The 12,841-nt window shown below is 52.4% G+C and overlaps 1 protein-coding gene and 1 long non-coding RNA gene across 3 annotated transcripts in view; both read right to left on the bottom strand.

Moving 5' to 3' along the window:
* LOC307113894 (tumor protein D52) overlaps positions 1–12,841 on the bottom strand; it is a 73,032-nt gene that overhangs the window by 52,297 nt on the left and 7,894 nt on the right. The gene's annotated exons all lie outside the window — the stretch shown is intronic.
* LOC307114160 lies at positions 2,072–2,853 on the bottom strand. The gene is made up of 3 exons (XR_013814942.1): positions 2,423–2,853; positions 2,243–2,278; positions 2,072–2,170 (listed from the first exon to the last, which is right to left on the bottom strand). It is a non-coding gene; the product is annotated as an uncharacterized lncRNA (long non-coding RNA).

Below are 12,841 nucleotides of genomic sequence, written 5' to 3'. Positions count from 1 at the left end.
AGTGGTCTACGCTCGGGACTGCAGGTTTGGGGCGGCATCCAACACGACGGGAAATGGAAGTATACTCCGCATCGACACTGAGCGAAACAAAAGAAGTATCTAACCACAATGCTGTTCACCTGGAACCCACCAAAATAACACTGAACATAAACGGTAATTGAAAAAGAAAAATGAAAAAAACACACAAAAGGATACACAAATGAAAAAACTGAAAATGAACCCCAAAAAGTCACTCAACACCCCACCCCAAAGCCTGTAACCAGATCTTTGGTAGCTGCTGGGTTCTGGCCTGGGCTCTGCCTTCGAGCCACATCACACCTCTTGGCCTTCGTCAGTCTGGGTACCTGATCGGGCTCTTCACCTGGCTACTTAAGGACACTGACACTCTGAAAATGAAGATCTTGTGGCTCACCCCCCCTCCCAGAATTCCCCCAAAAGCATCCACTGTCAGGCCTCCAGCCCACTCTGTCATCACATGGCTTCCAGATCCAGAAGGCCAAGGTAAGCAGATTTGGACAAAATACTAGCATCCCCAACTTTCAAACACAAGACTCACGTCTGACCTGCACCCAGCCCCTCCCACCCAGGTCTGCACGGCGTGTGGCACCCTGACATCATCCACCATCTCCCTCCCTCTTGCCAGAAGACCCCTCCTGGCCCAGCCTGCCCACCCTGCTGCTGCACTGCCCCCTGGAGCTTACCCCACACACTGCAGCCCTGCCGCCCCCTCACCTACCTGTGCTACTTGGATTATTTCAACTCCATTACTCAACATTCTGTTGCCTGTGTGTACTGAACACTGCCATGTCCAAGAGACTGGCGAGGAGGAGGGAAGGATGAGATTTTTCTAGATAATATTTAGGACAGTGTTTTGTTTTTTAATACAGTAGCAGCTTTACTGAGCCATAATGCACATACTGGGCACAATTCAGTAGTTATTAGTCTGTTCACAGAGTTGGGAAACCATCCCCAAGACCTAATTTTAGAACATTTCATCACCCCCAAAGGAAACCCCATGCCCATCAGCATCTAGGATAGTGTTTTTATGGGAAAAAAAAAATATTTTTTTCAGAGTTTCAGTCTTGCAAACTTTTAGAACATCTAAAATTATAAAATACATGCACAGTGTGATCTAGAACTGGAAGGGCATAAGCCCTCCCTTAGGGGAAAGCAATACCCTGCTAAACAACAAGGCAGGAGCCGTGGGTCCGGACAGCGCCTCGGGCCAACAAAACGCGCTCAACCAGAACAAAATAAACTGACGAGCAGAACCAGAGACATGGAGACATGGCACAGACTGACAGACGTCAGAGGGGAGGGGGGTGGGCGGACGGATGGAAGAAGGTGAAGAGAACAGCCAAGTGACATATATGACAGCCCGTGGACACACCACACTGTGGTGAGGCCAGAGGGGAGGAGAGCGGAGACTGGGGGGAGGGGGGGGGGGAGAAGAGGGGGAATAGGAGACATCGGTACTAATGTCAACAATTACACATTTTTCTAATTTAAACAAAGCAGAATGGCTTTCTCCTACCCTCCCAAGTGTCCCCACAGGCCCCAGGCCGGCCCCGGCCCAGCTCGGCCTCTGGGCCTTTTCCTGGACCCACACTCTGCCAGCTCGGAGAGCGGGCTCTGTTACCATCAGCAATGCCAACGTCACCTCGAACTGGAGACAAGCAGAGAAAAGAGGCCTATTTATGCTCTCAGCGCAACAAAACGTGCCTTTGTTGTACGCCAAGGCCCGGAGAGTCCCAGGCCTGGTCCCCCCATGACACACACACTGGCCCCATGGCCGCTGCTTCCGGAACACGGACTCAGACACGGCCTCTGCGCCTTAACGGCCTGGAAGAGGTTAACGAGTTTCTGCAAAGTAAGCATTGTAACAACCGCTAAGGCTTCCCGGTGGCAAAAAACACCCACAGGGATGCCCACCTGAGTCCACACCACACACACACACACACACAATCCAGCACATACTCTCTGTATGAATTGGTTATATACGACTTTTTTATGAAAATGCTTTGGACACTCCATCACCAGGATTACTGCCTCCTGTCTCTGAAGTCAAGTTCACGGGTCACTCTTTAATCAGCAGAGGTCATTCTATCCTGTGCTGTGAATGCTCAGAGGCCTGATCCCACACTGGCCAGGTCGGCTCTCCAGCTTCTCACTGAGAGCAGCGGGCCTGGCCTGCTCGGCCCCACACCTGAGGGCAGCGGGCCTGGCCTGCTCAGCCCCACACCTGAGAGCAGCGGGCCTGGCCTGCTCAGCCCCACACCTGAGAGCAACGGGCCTGGCCTGCTCAGCCCCACACCTGAGAGCAGCGGGCCTGGCCTGCTCAGCCCCACACCTGAGAGCAGCGGGCCTGGCCTGCTCAGCCCCACACCTGAGAGCAATGGGCCTGGCCTGCTCGGCCCCACACGTGTGTACAGAAAACTAGGGAGTGAAACCGCCGGACATTAGCGTTGGCCTGGTCCCCAGCAGTCAAGACTTGGTTAACTGCGGAGAAGCCTGCTTGCATTTAGCTCCACATTCAGAAAATGGGGGCAGCCAGAGACCAAATCGGACTGGGCAGCACGGACCCTGCCCTTCCTCCACCTCCCCGTGACCCCCAGGAGAGGGTGGGGAGTGGGGGGAGCAGGCACTGCAGGGTGGATAGAACAGCACCCGCAAGGCAGGGCCACTTCCAGCAGCCGATGGCAGTGCCAGGGAGCGTGACCGTGGGAGTGAGGCCCGGCGGTGTACGCCCTGAGTCCACACAGAGGAACCACACGACCGGGAAGAAGGCCCCGCTCCCCGGACTCGGATCCCCCACCTGTGACCCATACCGCTCTCCAGGCAGCTGCTGAGTAGGCTCATGAGCCCACCACAGGGCTGCTCCTCATGTCCACCTCCTGCCCCGCGAGCCGCCTCCGGAGACAGAGACCTGCGCCCCCAGGCAGGTCGGGCCCTAGCAGGAGTACTCCATTAGCGCATCTCTCTCTGTCTTTGCTGCTACAAATCCCAAAAGGGCTCCTGGGTTGGGAAGAAAGCCCTCAAATTGTCTTCTGGACTTACATCCAGCCTCAAAGTAAGAGTCTGGATCTTTTGGAACACACATTTGCTCTGGGACCAAAACTCATTACAGCTTAGCAAGAGGCCACCCACAGCATGCTCCAGGCTAATTACACGTCTCACCCACGTAACTTACGTGGCTAACGCTCATGCCTCCCCCGCCTGGCGGCACCTTCCTCCCGTGTCGGGGTCGGAGCCACCCACTCATTTCTTGCTTTGTTTGCTTAAGCTTCAGTGTTAGCACAATGCCCACCACTTTAAAAGCAACCAACTGATCAATTAACTAGAAATGACCATTTCTAGAGCTTATAGGTATCCCGTAACCCAACATTAAAACACCTACTAGGGGCTGAACAGATCCATTTCAACATGAAGCACATGTGCTAAGTGGTTGGGATTCTAATATATTCCCCTGTATTAGGCACCAAAGCAGACGGAAAGCAGCAAAACACTTTTTTTAAATGTTATTTATGTTCTCATCACATTCATGCAATACAGAGATCAAATTTTTAAGCAATGACAAATACCATATTAGTTCATTTTTGGGTTAACCTATATGATGAAATCCATGTAAGAGATTCCAAAACTTAAATAACAGGTAACAAATTCTATAATAAGCTTTTTTTTAAAGTTCAAAATATAGTCCAACTCAACCTGGGCGTTCATACTTCTTCAAATGAAAGTAATCCTTGTCTGGCAAACAGGTATTGTAATATTTTGTTCTTTCATCCACCATGAAGAATCTCATGATAATATTACGAACACGTAGTAAATACACTACATGTTGATTTTCCCAACATACGAGGCGAGGATTCTGCAATAGGAAGCCACTTGTGACTAAACTAACGCAGAACTTAAAAACACTGAGGTTCCCCTGGGGTTTGCAGGCTGAACAGTGGGCATCTCCTGATGGGGGACATGGAAAGGGGTCGGTACCCATCACAAGCAGGGGCTCTGCAAGCTGGCTGAGGTCTCCTGGCCTTCCCCCTCCCTGAGGCCCAGGCGTCCTCACACAGCTGAGGCCTGCCGCCTCTCCATAGCAACCGCAGCAAGCCCTCCCGCCCAGGAAGGCCAGCTCCTCCCGACATTAAATATGTATTAGGTCCAGACAGTGCTCCTTCGGGGCGTTCATTAGATGCCACACACGCAGAGGACCCTGCTCTCCTGCAAAAGCCCGTTTCAATCAGATTCCTGATTAACCCAGAGAGGAGTGCCCGCGGGGTCCCGTGGGGCTGGCAGGTGGCCGGCCCGTTCACCAGGCCTCAGAGTCCGCTTCGTTACTGCCGTTCAGAACCCACGGCTCTTCCCATTTCTCAGTCATCCCAATCGCCTCAGCACCACATCCAAGCAATCGTAACAGAAAAACAAAAATCGAATAAAGCACTTTACCTCTTTAAAACCTAGTAAGGCCCTCAGACCTTGGTCGTTTGGAAAGAATGCACATTGCAATGAGTTACTCTGTGGGTTATTTTGTAATTTGTTTCCACACACCACATGGGTTCAAAACGCATGCCTGTCTCAGGCTGCAGCACTCCTAGGGGGGTTCGTTCTAAATCTGGGAAGCCCTGCGGTTAGAATGAGCACAAATGGTTATCATTTATTAGGGCACTTTCACACCCCAAAGCAGAAGGAGGTAACGGTCCTCAGGTTTCCTGATGATGGAAAGGGCATCTCTGCTTTAAAAGCAGGTGCTCCCAAGAAGTTCAAAGGGACAGCGGGGACCTTGTTTAAGCCGGGCCCGTGGCCAGAACGACGGCCACGGGTAAAGGCCGGTGAAGGCAGGTGATCTCTGAGCAGTGCCACCGAAGTCGGGACCGTTTTCACACCATCAGGGAGAGCTGAGCTACCAGGACCCTTCTGCTTCTCGCCAGCACCTGGTTCAGGGCCTGGCACGGGGCAGACGCTCAAAGGGTGGGAACAAGTGGCTGGAGGGGTCCTGAGATTCTTCCTCCTCCTTCAGGGGGGCACGTTAAACACCACCCCACCCCAGCGTGTCACTCTTAGGAGCACCTCGAAGGGTATGACAAGCCAGGAAAGACGAATCCTGACATTCAAGAAATGACAGGTTCCTCAACATACTAGGGCAACTCCACACTAAATCAGTGTCTGAGGCAAAAGGAGAAAAATAACTTTTCCCCCAAAACTGAACTTAGAAGCAATGCCCATTATTCTGAGATAATATTCTTCCTGACTCTGGGGGGGTAAAGAGGTGTTAAAAATCTCATACTTATGTTTTTAAATGTTGGCTTTTTGTTTTTAATGACTTAGGAAAACAAGGAAATGACAACCCGTAATTTTATTTTATTTATTTATTTTTTTCGTAATTTTATTTTTTTTAAATATATTCTTATTGGTTTCAGAAAGGATAGGAGAGAAAGAGAGAGAGAGAGAGAGAGAGAGAAACATCAATGATGAGAGAGAATCAGTGATTGGCTGCCTCCTGCACACCCCCAAATGGGGATTGAGCCTGAAACCCAGGCATGTGCCCTGATCAGGCATGGAACCGTGACCTCCTGGTTTGTAGGTCAATGCTCAACCACTGACCCACACAGGCTGGGCCAACTCCGTAATTTTAATGTTGCCAATCTGTGAAATCCAAAATACTAGGAATGGTGGTGCTAGGATGTCACACCCACTTACCTGTGCGTACAACTCACCTGTGACTACCTAGGACCTGTGGACTCACCTAACCAGATCACTGCGGGGACAGCACGGAAAAAGAGGAATAACCGGTTTAGGAGGTGGAGGGCACGGGAAGGCTGCATTTGGTTATAAATCTTGTCTGACATGAGGAACAATGTCCAGATTGGAGAACTCTCATATGACTTCCCATAAAAAGTGACCTTTGGACCCACAGCCTCCATTGCTGATGAGGGCCGTTCTTATCAATCAGGGTCCGAGAGGGGAAGACAGCTGAACAGCACTGCTCCAGGGCGTGTACAGCCATATCCGGTGGAACTTGCGAGGAGGCCGAGAAGGCACATGTTACAGGATGCCTAGCAGCTCTGGTTTAGCCCCAGGTTAGAAAGTGGCTCCCAACGTGGGCACACGCCCCACAGGGGGGCAATGTGATTTTTAAGGGGGGCAATTCGAGAATGAGTTATTAACAGTGACTTTTTTGCATTTCTTATGGTTCTAGGGGTCTCATATACATTTTATAAATATATATTTTGACATATTTAAGCATTTCAGTTCTCTATTATGTTTTAAAACTTTATTTGCTATTTTTTCACATCACTTCATATTATTATTTTTTAAACAATTTCTTAGTGATTTCTTCCTCAGTACTTCAACTGTCCTTTCGCTCTTTTATTTTTCTCTTTCATGGATACCATGTTCTTTGGGAGCTTGTTTAGACCAAGTTAATGGCCTTCTAGGCTTCCTCCACGTGAAAAGGAGTCACTTTTTGAATAATAGGAATTCTATGTGGGGGGGGGGGGCATCAGGATTTTAGAGATGATTCGGTGGGGCGTGGCCAGAAAAAGGCTGGGAACCAACGGCCTAGGTATTCTTATCTCAACTCTGCGATTAGCCATCAAGTAGAAGTTTCGCTCTTTATAAAAAGAACTCTTCAAATTTCACTGAGGACAAAAGGCTGAATACAAGGACGCTCTCGGGCTGGGTGCGGGGGCATCGCTACTCCAGTGTCAGGCTTTCTTGTCCTGGATATTTCGAGGTCATCACAGCCCGCTGGTCTCTGATACGAGCGGAACCCACGCTGAAGTGACCGGAGGACAAGGAAGCCGCTGTGTGCAACCGGGGCCGAGAAAAACCACCGCTGCTCTTAACCTGAGCGCCTCCCCTCCTCGGCTCCCACACCCAGCCAACTGGCTTCTTCCTTTAACAAGACCAGATGTCTAGCTGTGTAAGCAGTTTGGGTCCTGGACCCAGAGAAGATGAAGCAAGAGCGTTATTCTAGCCTCACAGAGCAGAAACATCCAATTAAAGGGAAAAAGATTTGCCCGGACATGGAGAGTATAACCAGGGTACGGAGATGAGTAGATTACTCTTACTGCCAAGCCTCAGCTGAACACCAAGTTTAGCTGCTAATCCCATTATTAGGAATAGAGGCTTTTACCCCTCACCTCCGAAGGAACAGACTTACCTGAGCCCGTGCGGAGGAGGCCTGCGATAGGTCACAGGGCCCTCCTGTACGCCACCTGGTCCTGCATCTATCCGAAGAGAACCAGAACGCAAGTTAAGTTAAAGCAGACACCGGACGGACTGGTTTCCCATGCAGATTCTCCTGAGAGGTCTGAGCATTCCCTGAGACGCAGCTTTCCACATGAACAAGAGCCTGAGCCGGGACTGAGCAACCTGGGCAGCCACCTTGCTGGGCCGGGCCTTGGAGACACCTGCTGGAGCTGACCTTTGTCAAGGGCCCAGGGAAGGGGGCAGAGTGAACTGCCTCTACCTCCCCCACGGCCCCCACCTCAGGAGCAGGTCCACCCTGAACCTCCAGTTCCACCCCCACTCTGATCCCCACCCACAGGCAGAGGGCTGAGCTGGAGAGGAGGGGCCGCCGCGCCCTCCGCCCTCCGGGAGCCTGCAGGAGCCAGGCCCACTGTCACCAAGACCAGGTCTGAGACGCGGCTGGGCCTACCCCCCTCCTATGCAACGGGCGCTCAATCCAGCGCCCCGCACTGCCCACAGCTCAATCCAGCGCCCGCACTGCCCACAGCTCAACCCCGCGCCCGCACTGCCCACCGCTCAACCCCGCGCCCGCACTGCCCACAGCTCAACCCCGCGCCCCGCACTGCCCACAGCTCAACCCCACGCCCCGCACTGTCCACAGCTCAACCCCGCGCCCCGCACTGTCCACAGCTCAACCCCACGCCCCGCACTGCCCACAGCTCAACCCCGCGCCCCGCACTGTCCACAGCTCAACCCCGCGCCCCGCACTGCCCACAGCTCAACCCCGCGCCCCGCACTGCCCACAGCTCAACCCCGCGCCCGCACTGTCCCTCTGTGCTGGCACCAGCTTTCCCGAGCCCTGCTCCCTGTGACAGCCTCAGACAGGCCTGGGTTCCCTGCACAGGGAAACGGATCCGGGAGGCCGTGTCTCCAGTCAGCGCTGTGATTAGGGCCTGGATACTGACTATGGGGGTGCTGGGGAGGCGGAGGGGGCAGGGCAAGCACTAGTGAGCAAACACTGCGGGCCTGCCTGGGTTTTCACTTTCATTCGGACGAGGTTCTATTTCCATCAGTGTGTTGGCCCCTTAATTAACAGGTACATTCAAGAGGCGGATGCTGACACACCAAGGGGGAGATGGGGGAAGGGTGCTTACGATTCCGAGGTCGCCAGGCTCTTACGAAAAAGAAGTGTTTATACATGTTTCTCCACTCAGATTACGTTTAGCTTATGCAAAAAAAAAGATAAGAATTACTGCAAATCACAGAGAAATACTAAATAGAATGAGTACAGCTGCTTTACACACGCCAGTACCTGGAGGGGCTCAATGACGGCCACAGGTGCTTCCCCAAAAAACAAACACCAAAGTGTGGTGGCCGCTCGGGGTGCTGCCGAGTGCAGGGACCAAATAAGGGGTTCACCGCCCACATCACGTGGCTGAAGCCAGGACCCAGGAGGCCTGGGTAAGGGCGGTGCCACCAGCAAATTCCTTCTTTTTCGCACGCGCTGGTGGAAAGAACGAGGGACCTCACTCCTCAAGCTGAAAGGCCACGCCTGCCACACCGCCCCGCTGCGTCCCGCCTTCACCCCTCCAGCCTCCACAGCAAGAGGAGCAGGCCTGTCCTCTGCGAAGCACACAATGACGATTTCCTTCTGTTCAGCTCAGAGAACATGAATGCGACGTGTGGTGTTAATGGGAAAAGCCCACATGAGAAATTCCCCCAAGGACGAGGGGACTGGCAGATGGGCACGTGGTCAGAAGCCGGGGTGGGCCTGGGTCCCTGCTCTTACCTGTGGGAAGTGTCCTGAGAGCCCGAGGCCGAGGGAAGGGCGGCCAGCACCTGGAGCCGGTGTCAGCGCAGGGACAATGCGACAGTCCCGTCCGGGCATGGCACCGGCTTCGAAAGAAACATCAGGTTTCCTCTTCATCTCCTAACGCTTCTAAAAATTACATGGCCTCCAAGTGTTTCCACTCTGCCCAGAATTATACAGAAACCCAAAGAGTTAAACTGATAAAGTATGGTTTTTGGAAATTTCCAATAATTTGAAATATTTTTCTAAACTTTGAGTCATTACACACACACACACACACACACACACACCGAGAGAGAGAGAGAGAGAGAGAGAGAGAGAGAGAGAGAGAGAGAGAGAGACCTAAATTAGCTTTGCAATAGCAATGTAATTAATTAATAATAAATGGGGGGAAAAACTAGGAAATCCATTTTCAGAGGTTTTTTTTAATTCTTACTGGAAAAAATTTTAATACTAATAAGAAACATACATTACGTATATTGAATGAGTCCATGAAATCCCTTCAATAAAAGCAAAGCAAAAACAACTTTCTGGCCCAAGTGGGGAAAGATAAAAAGAGAAAGAAGAAAATGGAATTCGGTGGGGAAAAAAGACAGGAAAAGAGAGAGAGACTGCGGGCGGGAGGAAGGAGAAGCGTGGCCGCAGAGAGCCCATGGAAAGAGCCCACGGAGAGAGCCCACGACTGAACCCATGGACAGAGCCCACGGAGAGAGCCCACGGACAAAGCCCATGGACAGAGCCCACGGAGACAGCCCACGACAGAGCCCACGGCAGAGCCCACGGACAGAGCCCACGGAGACAGCCCACGGACAAAGCCCATGGACAGAGCCCATGGAGACAGCCCACGACAGAGCCCACGACAGAGCCCACAGAGAGAGCCACGGAGAGAGCGGGCTGCTGTGCCACGGCAGGCCTAAGGCTCAGATGTGGGATCATCAGTTGTCTAGCGCCCTCGGCAAAGCTGGTTGTCTCACCAGCGCTCACTGCCCTTCAGGTGTAACATCCACAGCCGCATGACGCACAGGATACGCCAGGGAACGCCACCAGACCTGCAGGGAGCCCAGCGCAGCAGAGGCCGCCAGCAGGCAGGGACCCGGGCCTGAGCCCCTGCCAGGGCTGACAGAGGAAGTGGGCTGGGGAAGGGGCTGTCGCCTGGGAACACAGGCCCCAAAGCGGGAGGAACCTGCCGAGTCCTCCTCCTCCAGCCCAGAGCACGGAGCACGAAGCAGTCGCACCATTTCTCCATCAGCAGAACAGGCCTCGGAGGCCTGCCTCTCTCTCACCCACGACCAAGGAAGTAGCTGACTGACTCTGCAGTCTGGGGCGGCCACTGGGAATGAAAACTCCCAAGTGCAAGAAGCCAGGACAAATAATCACGCACAGGTCAGTCCCACGGCCCACCACCGGCAGGGAAAACATCACAGCGTTCCCAGGATTTGGCTCAAATGTCACCTGTCGGCTCCCCTGCGTCTCACCCAGGCTCAGGATACTACTTTCAGCCGCTGATGTTTAACAAGCTCTTACTGTCTGCAAGGCTCTTGCACGTTAAAGTGAATTGTTGCTTAGAGACTTGAGCTGCTTGAAGGTCAAAGCCTAGATATGACTATTCAAATACGTTTGGCATTAAACGCATCTTTGCTAAAATCAGTGGCAAATACTATAGGAACAGTAAGCCCCATTACTCCCCCTGCCTCCACTTTCTTCGCTAATTTCACAAACACACACAAATGTCAAGCACAGGCAAGCAAATCACCATCACGTACCCCAAACGTCCCTTCCGAACACCACTGGGCTTCTGGAAAGAGCAGTCTGGCCTTTGGCGTTGCCTCCTTTACCACTCCACAGGCCCGAACCCACCAGCCTTCCCTCCTTCTCCGCACCCCCACCCCATCTATGGGCTTGCATCTCAGCATTATCCCAACTGTCCTCGTCACCAAGGCCAACAGCTACATTCCCCCTCAATCTGCTTGGCCTCTCCCCTCCCCGCCCCTCCCTGAAATGTCCTGTTTGCTCCACTTTTTCCTCGAAATCAACTCAGCAACTTGATAGCTTCAAACATCACCTGTGCTAAGGTCCCCAAACCATGACATTCTGCCCACTCCTCTCTTAGCCCCAGATTTCACTGCCATGCACATGCGCCACAGGACCTGGGGTGGCCATAAAACATGCACACAGTCGACACTCCTCCCACCAACAGTGGGGTCTAATCCCCCCTCCCTGAATGGGCCTTTGTGACCCATTTCTAATAGAATGAGAGAAAGTGACGCCACGTGACTTCGAGACAGGTCATAAAAAGCCACACAGCTGCCCCCTGCCTCTCTCTTGGGACTCCCCCCGGGGGAGCCCTGAGCTAACTTCCTGAGCGGCCTGCTGCTGGGCCAACAGCATGGTCTCCAGAGAAAACACTCAGCACAGGCAAGCTAACAGCCCTCAACAAACAGGCTGTGTGGACCGGAGACCACGGGGGAGCAGGTGCCTGACCTCCAGCCGTCCGTGTCTTCCCAGAACCACCGGCCCTCGCGTGGTCGTTTGGATGGTCCCAGCTGCAGGCTGCAAGTGGTCCAACTGAGGCTGAGTGGCCCAGCCGAGCTGCCCCTGCTGAGCCCAGGCACCTTACAGCTCTACGACCACAGTCCATGCTGCCGTTTTAGACCACGAGGTGTGGGGCGGTTTGTTATGCAGCTCTGGGTGACCAGGGCTCCAATGGGACAGACCCCACCCAAGCGCAGACCCTCCCTCCTGCATCTGCTCTTCTTTTCCTAGATTCTATCCCAGTTCCAACCCCTTTGCCCTCAGACCCGCACCCCAGATCTCACCCCCAATTCCCTTCCGTGCCCCTTTTTCTCTTATAAAGATTTCCTACTTAGCCTTCAAGTCCAAGTTCGAAGATCACCCACTTTCCTTACAGAGGCCCGGCCTAGCTGTCCACTGCCTCGGCGGCCACGGTCACGCAGCCATACACACCCATTTCGCTGGAGTGGCCTCGTACGCTTGCACTTGCTGCTAAAGAAATGAAGTGTTTAATTTGAAATGGGAACCACTGGGTGAGCATTTTACAGAAATAGCTTATCTTCAGTTTCACAATAAGTATGTACTGACTTGAATGTCTGAGTAGAAAATTCAGCTTCATCATTTTCTGGTTATAAGATATTGAGATATTCTAGTTATAGTCCTAGTGCTAGTCACAGATTTCTCCTTAATTTCCAAAATACGTGAGTGTGGACGAAAAGGGGCCACATGCTGACCTGACCAGCTCAAGGCAGGCCTGCGTGGCGGCCTTGCATACTCAGAGACCTAAAGGAACCACAGAGGATGGTCTGAAATTAAAACGTTGTAACTAAAAGCAGTTTATGGTGGGCAGCCCTGTCCTAGGCCAGAACCTCCCTGACAAAGGTCAATTCTGCCCTAACTGAGCCTGTCTACTGTCTTTTTGCATCTACAATTACAGATCACTGGAATGTCAAAACAATTTTCCGGACCCCTCACAGGCACCGCTCTGCGGAGACCACAAATCCCCTCAGTTACTGAGCTACTTGCTGACTGTTAACTATCCTGCACCCGCCTAAGCCAAAGAGGTGTGTATCCATCATTTTACCTTTTATCCACTCCCAGAGGTTTCCCCACTTGGTTTTCTCCCACCTCCCTAATCTATCACCAATGGACTTCATGTAACCCACTTCTGTCTCCTCCTTTGATTGTGATGTATAAAACAAGGTGCAAAACTGCCATTCTCCGGAGCATTCTCTCAATCCCCTGAGGTTCTGCTTCCCAGCATTTGTCAACAGTTTGGCTCAAATCAACTCACAAAAATTCTTCACAGGTTGGAATGTTTCTTACGTTATC

The sequence above is a fragment of the Cnephaeus nilssonii genome (genome assembly GCF_951640355.1).
Source record: "Cnephaeus nilssonii genome assembly, chromosome: 18".
NCBI classification, from domain to species: Eukaryota; Metazoa; Chordata; class Mammalia; order Chiroptera; family Vespertilionidae; genus Cnephaeus; species Cnephaeus nilssonii.
Note: the sequence above shows the minus strand (reverse complement) of the source record. Positions and strands in the feature narration are given on the sequence as shown.